Below are 10,604 nucleotides of genomic sequence, written 5' to 3' on the forward strand. Positions count from 1 at the left end.
TAGTCCTAATGCTTTCAGATACATCCACTGGAATGCAGGTAATAGTCCTAATGCTTTCAGATATATCCACTGGAATGCAGGTAATAGTCCTAATGCTTTCAGATACATCCACTGGAACTCAGGTAATAGTCCTAATGCTTTCAGATACATCCACTGGAATGCAGGTAATAGTCCTAATGCTTTCAGATACATCCACTGGAATGCAGGTAATAGTCCTAATGCTTTCAGATACATCCACTGGAATGCAGGTAATAGTCCTAATGCTTTCAGATACATCCACTGGAATGCAGGTAATAGTCCTAATGCTTTCAGATACATCCACTGGAATGCAGGTAATAGTCCTAATGCTTTCAGATATATCCACTGGAATGCAGGTAATAGTCCTAATGCTTTCAGATACATCCACTGGAACTCAGGTAATAGTCCTAATGCTTTCAGATACATCCACTGGAATGCAGGTAATAGTCCTAATGCTTTCAGATACATCCACTGGAATGCAGGTAATAGTCCTAATGCTTTCAGATACATCCACTGGAATGCAGGTAATAGTCCTAATGCTTTCAGATACATCCACTGGAATGCAGTTAATAGTCCTAATGCTTTCAGATACATCCACTGGAATGCAGGTAATAGTCCTAATGCTTTCAGATACATCCACTGGAATGCAGTTAATAGTCCTAATGCTTTCAGATACATCCACTGGAATGCAGGTAATAGTCCTAATGCTTTCAGATATATCCACTGGAATGCAGGTAATAGTCCTAATGCTTTCAGATACATCCACTGGAATGCAGGTAATAGTCCTAATGCTTTCAGATACATCCACTGGAACTCAGGTAATAGTCCTAATGCTTTCAGATACATCCACTGGAACTCAGGTAATAGTCCTAATGCTTTCAGATACATCCACTGGAATGCAGGTAATAGTCCTAATGCTTTCAGATACATCCACTGGAACTCAGGTAATAGTCCTAATGCTTTCAGATACATCCACTGGAATGCAGGTAATAGTCCTAATGCTTTCAGATATATCCACTGGAATGCAGGTAATAGTCCTAATGCTTTCAGATACATCCACTGGAATGCAGGTAATAGTCCTAATGCTTTCAGATACATCCACTGGAACTCAGGTAATAGTCCTAATGCTTTCAGATACATCCACTGGAATGCAGGTAATAGTCCTAATGCTTTCAGATACATCCACTGGAATGCAGGTAATAGTCCTAATGCTTTCAGATACATCCACTGGAATGCAGGTAATAGTCCTAATGCTTTCAGATACATCCACTGGAACTCAGGTAATAGTCCTAATGCTTTCAGATACATCCACTGGAATGCAGGTAATAGTCCTAATGCTTTCAGATATATCCACTGGAATGCAGGTAATAGTCCTAATGCTTTCAGATACATCCACTGGAATGCAGGTAATAGTCCTAATGCTTTCAGATACATCCACTGGAATGCAGGTAATAGTCCTAATGCTTTCAGATACATCCACTGGAATGCAGGTAATAGTCCTAATGCTTTCAGATATATCCACTGGAATGCAGGTAATAGTCCTAATGCTTTCAGATACATCCACTGGAACTCAGGTAATAGTCCTAATGCTTTCAGATACATCCACTGGAATGCAGGTAATAGTCCTAATGCTTTCAGATACATCCACTGGAATGCAGGTAATAGTCCTAATGCTTTCAGATACATCCACTGGAATGCAGGTAATAGTCCTAATGCTTTCAGATACATCCACTGGAATGCAGTTAATAGTCCTAATGCTTTCAGATACATCCACTGGAATGCAGGTAATAGTCCTAATGCTTTCAGATACATCCACTGGAATGCAGTTAATAGTCCTAATGCTTTCAGATACATCCACTGGAATGCAGGTAATAGTCCTAATGCTTTCAGATATATCCACTGGAATGCAGGTAATAGTCCTAATGCTTTCAGATACATCCACTGGAATGCAGGTAATAGTCCTAATGCTTTCAGATACATCCACTGGAACTCAGGTAATAGTCCTAATGCTTTCAGATACATCCACTGGAACTCAGGTAATAGTCCTAATGCTTTCAGATACATCCACTGGAATGCAGGTAATAGTCCTAATGCTTTCAGATACATCCACTGGAACTCAGGTAATAGTCCTAATGCTTTCAGATACATCCACTGGAATGCAGGTAATAGTCCTAATGCTTTCAGATATATCCACTGGAATGCAGGTAATAGTCCTAATGCTTTCAGATACATCCACTGGAATGCAGGTAATAGTCCTAATGCTTTCAGATACATCCACTGGAACTCAGGTAATAGTCCTAATGCTTTCAGATACATCCACTGGAATGCAGGTAATAGTCCTAATGCTTTCAGATACATCCACTGGAATGCAGGTAATAGTCCTAATGCTTTCAGATACATCCACTGGAATGCAGGTAATAGTCCTAATGCTTTCAGATACATCCACTGGAACTCAGGTAATAGTCCTAATGCTTTCAGATACATCCACTGGAATGCAGGTAATAGTCCTAATGCTTTCAGATATATCCACTGGAATGCAGGTAATAGTCCTAATGCTTTCAGATACATCCACAGGAACTCAGGTAATAGTCCTAATGCTTTCAGATACATCCACTGGAACTCAGGTAATAGTCCTAATGCTTTCAGATACATCCACTGGAATGCAGGTAATAGTCCTAATGCTTTCAGATACAGTGGAGAAAAAAAGTATTTAGTCAGCCACCAATTGTGCAAGTTCTCCCACTTAAAAAGATGAGAGAGGCCTGTAATTTTCATCATAGGTACACGTCAACTATGACAGACAAAATGAGAAAAAAAAATCCAGAAAATCACATTGTAGGATTTTTTATTAATTTATTTGCAAATTATGGTGGAAAATAAGTATTTGGTCAATAACAAAAGTTTCTCAATACTTTGTTATATACCCTTTGTTGGCAATGACGCAGGTCAAACGTTTTCTGTAAGTCTTCACAAGGTTTTCACACACTGTTGCTGGTATTTTGGCCCATTCCTCCATGCAGATCTCCTCTAGAGCAGTGATGTTTTGGGGCTGTCGCTGGGCAACACAGACTTTCAACTCCCTCCAAAGATTTTCTATGGGGTTGAGATCTGGAGACTGGCTAGGCCACTCCAGGACCTTGAAATGCTTTTTACGAAGCCTCTCCTTCGTTGCCCGGGCGGTGTGTTTGGGATCATTGTCATGCTGAAAGACCCAGCCACGTTTCATCTTCAATGCCCTTGCTGATGGAAGGAGGTTTTCACTCAAAATCTCATGATACGTGGCCCCATTCATGCTTTCCTTTACACAGATTAGTCGTCCTGGTCCCTTTGCAGAAAAACAGCCCCAAAGCATGATGTTTCCACCCCCATGCTTCACAGTAGGTATGGTGTTCTTTGGATGCAACTCAGCATTCTTTGTCCTCCAAACACGACGAGTTGAGTTTTTACCAAAAATATATTTTGGTTTCATCTGACATTCTCCCAATCCTCTTCTGGATCATCCAAATGCACTCTAGCAAACTTCAGACGGGCCTGGACATGTACTGGCTTAAGCAGGGGGACACGTCTGGCACTGCAGGATTTGTGTCCCTGGCGGCGTAGTGTGTTACTGATGGTAGGCTTTGTCACTTTGGTCCCAGCTCTCTGCAGGTCATTCACTAGGTCCCCCCGTGTGGTTCTGGGATTTTTGCTCACCATTCTTGTGATCATTTTGACCCCACGGGGTGAGATCTTGCGTGGAGCCCCAGATCGAGGGAGATTATCAGTGGTCTTGTATGTCTTCCATTTCCTAATAATTGCTCCCACAGTTGATTTCTTCAAACCAAGCTGCTTACCTAATGCAGATTCAGTCTTCCCAGCCTGGTGCAGGTCTACAATTGTGTTTCTGGTGTCCTTTGACAGCTGTTTGGTCTTGGCCGTAGTGGAGTTTGGAGAGTGACTGTTTGAGGTTGTGGACAGGTGTCTTTTATACTGATAACAAGTTCAAACAGGTGCCATTAATACAGGTAACGAGTGGAGGACAGAGGAGCCTCTTAAAGAAGAAGTTACAGGTCTGTGAGAGCCAGAAATCTTGCTTGTTTGTAGGTGACCAAATACTTATTTTCCACCATAATTTGCAAATAAATTCATTAAAAATCCTATAATGTGATTTTCTGGATTTTTTTCCCTCAATTTGTCTGTCATAGTTGACGTGTACCTATGATGAAAATTACAGGCCTCTCTCATCTTTTTAAGTGGGAGAACTTGCACAATTGGTGGCTGACTAAATACTTTTTTTCCCCACTGTACATCCACTGGAATGCAGGTAATAGTCCTAATGCTTTCAGATATATCCACTGGAATGCAGGTAATAGTCCTAATGCTTTCAGATACATCCACTGGAATGCAGGTAATAGTCCTAATGCTTTCAGATACATCCACTGGAACTCAGGTAATAGTCCTAATGCTTTCAGATACATCCACTGGAACTCAGGTAATAGTCCTAATGCTTTCAGATACATCCACTGGAACGCAGGTAATAGTCCTAATGCTTTCAGATACATCCACTGGAATGCAGGTAATAGTCCTAATGCTTTCAGATACATCCACTGGAATGCAGGTAATAGTCCTAATGCTTTCAGATACATCCACTGGAACTCAGGTAATAATCCTAATGCTTTCAGATATATCCACTGGAACACAGGGAATAGTCCTAATGCTTTCAGATACATCCACTGGAACTCAGGTAATAGTCCTAATGCTTTCAGATATATCCACTGGAACACAGGGAATAGTCCTAATGCTTTCAGATACATCCACTGGAACTCAGGTAATAGTCCTAATGCTTTCAGATATATCCACTGGAACACAGGGAATAGTCCTAATGCTTTCAGATACATCCACTGGAACTCAGGTAATAGTCCTAATGCTTTCAGATATATCCACTGGAATACAGGGAATAGTCCTAATGCTTTCAGATACATCCACAGGAACTCAGGTAATAGTCCTAATGCTTTCAGATACATCCACTGGAACTCAGGTAATAGTCCTAATGCTTTCAGATATATCCACTGGAGGAACTCAGGAAATAGTCCTAATGCATTCAGATACATCCACTGGAACACAGGTAATGCTAATTTTTTAAAATATATTTTTCTCCATGTATTTTAGAGGAGTGACTTCCCCGAGTGACGATTTGTCGCACAAATACCAAGCATCACATTTCTCTACCTCCTCTTTGCCTCACTCAGGCAACCCAGACGCCTATGAAGGAGAGGATTGCCTTTCCATGCTCATCAACACCGGCCACTGGAACGATGACAACTGTGACTACAATAGAGGATACATATGCAAGCGCAGAGGTCCTGTAACCTGGTCCTGTACAAATGGTTGTGTCTTTGAAAATGTTAAAATGTTATTTTTTTAAAACCCTACTTCCCTGGTTTCTTTCAGGAAACACACCAGTTTCTCCTCCACCCCACGATGGTAAGATAAATGAACCCTGCTCTTATAGACAAAGTATAAACTGTGGACTATTGATGCACATGTTTACTGTTGCCTTTTTTATCTGATTTAAGAGTGTGGAGACTCCTTTTTCACTATCTTTTTTCACTAACCAGACCACCTGTTGACCATGTTTGTACGGCTGGTGATCTCCTGTAGGGTTTGAAACTGCTTACATCTGTGAGGATGTAAGCAGTTTCAAATCTTTCAATCTCCAAATACCTGGAAGGGGTGTACAGCTGTGAGAAAAATCCACTGGATTGGTAGGCAACCAGACCCAATCCTAACCAGACCCAACCCCCAACAGACCCAGCCCCCTCCAGCCCCAACCCCCACCAGACCCAACCCCCAACAGACCCAGCCACCTCCAGCCCCAACCCCCACCAGACCCAACCCTAACCAGACCCAACCCCCACCAGACCCAAATCCCAACCCCCACCAGACCCAACCCCCACCAGACCCAACCCTAACCAGACCCAACCCCCACCCAGACCCAACCCCCACCAGACCCAACCCTAACCAGACCCAAACCTAACCAGACCCAACCCCCAACAGACCCAGCCCCCTCCAGACCCAACCCCCACCAGACCCAACCCAACCCTAACCAGACCCAACCCCCACCAGACCCAACCCCAACCCCCACCCAGACCCAACCCCCACCAGACCCAACCCTCACCACATTTGGTATTTGTGAGAGAATTTGATTTTCCAGAAATGAACTTGAATCATGTTAATTTCCATCTCCTCTGACATCACCACAGTAAACTCCTGGATCCAGGTGAATCTGGGCGGGGCCAAAAATATCACAGGTGTCATGATCCAGGGGTGTCCTGGTGCAGATCACTGGGTGACTAAATTCAAGATCCAGCACAGTATGGATGGAGGCCAATGGACTGACTACGTAGACGACGGAGGGGTAAATCACATCAAACACACAGGGCCGGTTTCCCAGACACAGTTTATGCCTAGTCCTGGACTAAAAAGCATTTTCACATTTTTTTGTCTAAGGCCAGGCTCAATATGTGTCTGGAAAGTTGTCCCACAATTTGTAGGTCTTTGGTCCATCATTCCTGTTTGTCCAGGAATTCACAGGCTGTGTGGACAGGACCACTCCAGAGACACATCTTCTGGGCACTTCTGTCTCTGCCCAGTATGTCAGGATTCTTCCCCAGGAATTCAACGGACAGACTGGTCTTCCCTTTGACATCTTGGGATGTACGAAAACTGTTTTGCTACCCTCATATTCTGTTGAGAAATGTTTTGTGTCCACTCAGAATACTGAGAGATGTGTTTTCTTTTCACAGATGCTGTGTCCTGTGATGCAACACCCAACTTTAACTTTGCCAATGAAGTCCCTGCATCTACTACCCTCTACTCCAAAATGCCTGCTCAGTGGCCCAGATCCTGACGACTACGCCAAGATCCTGACGACTATGCCAAATGTACCAGGATGGAAATGTGTGAAGTTATTTTGGATCTGGGCTGAGCAGGCAGTGTGAAGTAGAGGAAAAATATGATTTTAATAAGACATTAATGGAAAATACATTAAGCTAATTTCACATTGTGTATCTTTCAGTGTACACTGCCCAGCAGGATGTGCGCAAGTGCAATACACTGGGTATGGTTCTGACATATATCGTGGGGTGAGTGAATAATGTGATTTAACCATCAACTCCCAATGCTTCAACAGAGAATTTGTAGAAGGAATGTGAGGACACTGATGTATGTTGATGTGTGCTTGCATTACATTGAGGACTCTGACATCTGTGCAGCTGGGATCTATGCAGGAGTAATCCTGAATGATATTGGAGGAGACTGTACTATGTTGAAGGAACCGGGCCAGAACTTCTACAGCGGCTCCACCAGGAACGGCATCACCTCCAGGCAGTTAGTGTCTCATTACTGCATGACGGTGCACTGTCACTGAGCCAGTTTCATCATAGCGCTTCATGGTTTTTGCGACTGCACTTGAAGAAACTTTCAAAGTTCTTGAAATGTTCCGTATTGACTGACCTTCATGTCTTAAAGTAATGATGGACTGTCGTTTCTCTGTGATTATTTGAGCTGTTCTTTCCATAATATGGACTTGGTCTTTTACCAAATAGGGCTATCTTCTGTATACCCCCCCTACCTTGTCACAACACAACTGATTGGCTCAAACGCATTAAGGAAAGAGATTCCACAAATTAACTTTGAACAAGGCACACCTGTTAATTGAAATGCATTCCAGGTGACTACCTCATGAAGCTGGTTGAGAGAATGCCAATAGTGTGCAAAGCTGTCATCAAGGCAAAGGGTGGCTATTTGAAGAATCTCAAATATAAAATATATTTTGATTTGTTGAACACTTTTTTGGTTACTACATGATTCCATATCTGTTATTTCATAGTTTTGATGTCTTCACTATTATTCTATAATGTAATTTTTTTTCTCCAAACTTTTGACTGGTAATGTTCCTGAGACATAGCCTATACATTTTTGAGAATTAGTTAAAAATACATTTTTGTTATAAATAAGTGGGTAAATAATTCAAATATCATGAATGTTGAATATGAGAATGAATGTTGATAGCTTAAGGCTTGTTGTACTGCATATATTGTAGCTAATACATTGGTAATAAAACAAAAAACTAGAACAACTAATTAGTCTAATTATGTTTGACATAATGACCCATTGCATTCAAAAGTACATTTTTCCTGTGTTTTGTATCATATTGTACAACAGCTGATGAAACTGTGAAAACATGTAATCAAATTCATGAAAATGTGGTCATTTAAGATACACTATATATACAAAAGTATGTGGACACCCCTTCAAACTAGTGGATTCGGCTATTTCAGCCACACCCGTTGCTGACAGGTGTATAAAATCGAGCACACCGCCATGCAATCTCCATAGACAAACATTTGCAGTAGAATGGCCTTACTGAAGAGCTCTGTGACTTTCAACGTGGCACCGTCATAGGATGCCACCTTTCCAACAAGTTAGTTAGTCAAATTTCTGCCCTGCTAGAGCTGCCCCGGTCAACTGTAAGTGCTGTTATTGTGAAGTGGAAACGTCTAGGAGCATCAACGGCTCAGCTGCGAAGTGGTAGGCCACACAAGCTCACAGAACGGGACTGCCGCGTGCTGAAGCGCGTAGTGCGTAAAAATCGTCTGTCCTCGGTTGTAACACTCACTACCGAGTTCATAACTGCCTGGAAGCAATGTCAGCACAAGAACTGTTCATCTGGAGCTTCATAAAATGGGTTTCCAAAGCCGAGCAGCCGAACACAAGCCTAAGATTACCATGTGCAATGCCAAGCGTTGGCTGGAGTGATGTAAAGCTTTCCGCTATTGGACTCCGGAGTAGTGGAAACGCATTCTCTGGAGTGATGAATCAGGCTTCACCATCTGGCAGTCCGACGGACGAATTTGGGTTTGGCGGATGCCAGGAGAACGCTACCTGCCCCAATGCATAGTGTCAACTGTAAAGTTAGTTGGAGTTGGAATAATGGTCTGGGTCTGTTTTTCATGGTTTGGGCAAGCCCCCTTAGTTCAGGTGAAGGGAAATCTTAACGCTACAGCATACAATTATATTCTAGACGATTCTGTGCTTCCATCTTTGTGATAACAGTTTGGGGAAGGCCCTTTCCTGTTTCAGCATGACAATGCCCCAGTGCACAAAGCGAGGTCCATACAGAAATGTTTTTTTGAGATCGGTATGGAAGAACTTGACTGGCCTGCACAGAGCCCTGACCTCATACTGTTGGTAGTGTCTTCATTTCCTTCTACCAGATACCTTTCATCAAGGTTTTCGATTGTGTTAACTTTTTTTCGTAATCAAAAACCTTCATAAAAGGCATTGGGTAAAGGTAAATTAATTCACAAATATAATATAACATATGTCTTAAATTACCAAATGTTCATGAATTTGATGATATAAGCTTATATAAGCCCATTCAAAAACAGGGACCAGGAAGTAGGCAGGACTTTCATAGGGTATATAATGTTACCCAGGACCTTCTAATCAGCAGGTTTTACATGGGTGGAGTTTTAGCTTGCATGGTGACATCACTAGGCGGTTTAAATCAATAGACCAATAATGAAGAGTTCCAAACTAGAGTTCCAAACTAGAGGGCTGCATTCCAGCCAGAACAGATTATAAGAGAAGCGGTCGTCTTTCTGCTTTGTATGCGTTAGTCTACCTATTGTATTAGACACGCCTCTTTTTTTACCTTTTTAAAAAAAAAATTTATTTTAGGGGTAGATCAGCTTTAATATTGTAGATAGATTGTAACTTCCATCAATGTAATTGTCTGCATCACTTCCAATCCCCCATGTGTTTTTTTTTTCTCTCGCATATATATATATATATATATATATATATATATATATATATACAGTGGGGAGAACAAGTATTTGATACACTGCCGATTTTGCAGGTTTTCCTACTTACAAAGCATGTAGAGGTCTGTAATTTTTATCATAGGTACACTTCAACTGTGAGAGACGGAATCTAAAACAAAAATCCAGAAAATCACATTGTATGATTTTTAAGTAATTAATTTGCATTTTATTGCATGACATAAGTATTTGATACATCAGAAAAGCAGAACTTAATATTTGGTACAGAAACATTTGTTTGCAATTACAGAGATCATACGTTTCCTGTAGGTCTTGACCAGGTTTGCACACACTGCAGCAGGGATTTTGGCCCACTCCTCCATACAGACCTTCTCCAGATTCTTCAGGTTTCGGGGCTGTCGCTGGGAAATACGGACTTTCAGCTCCCTCCAAAGATTTTCTATTGGGTTCAGGTCTGGAGACTGGCTAGGCCACTCCAGGACCTTGAGATGCTTCTTACGGAGCCACTCCTTAGTTGCCCTGGCTGTGTGTTTCGGGTCGTTGTCATGCTGGAAGACCCAGCCACGACCCATCTTCAATGCTCTTACTGAGGGAAGGAGGTTGTTGGCCAAGATCTCGCGATACATGGCCCCATCCATCCTCCCCTCAATACGGTGCAGTCGTCCTGTCCCCTTTGAAGAAAAGCATCCCCAAAGAATGATGTTTCCACCTCCATGCTTCATGGTTGGGATGGTGTTCTTGGGGTTGTACTCATCCTTC

The sequence above is a fragment of the Coregonus lavaretus genome (genome assembly GCF_964263955.1).
Source record: "Coregonus lavaretus genome assembly, chromosome: 10".
In the NCBI taxonomy this organism is placed as follows: domain Eukaryota; kingdom Metazoa; phylum Chordata; class Actinopteri; order Salmoniformes; family Salmonidae; genus Coregonus; species Coregonus lavaretus.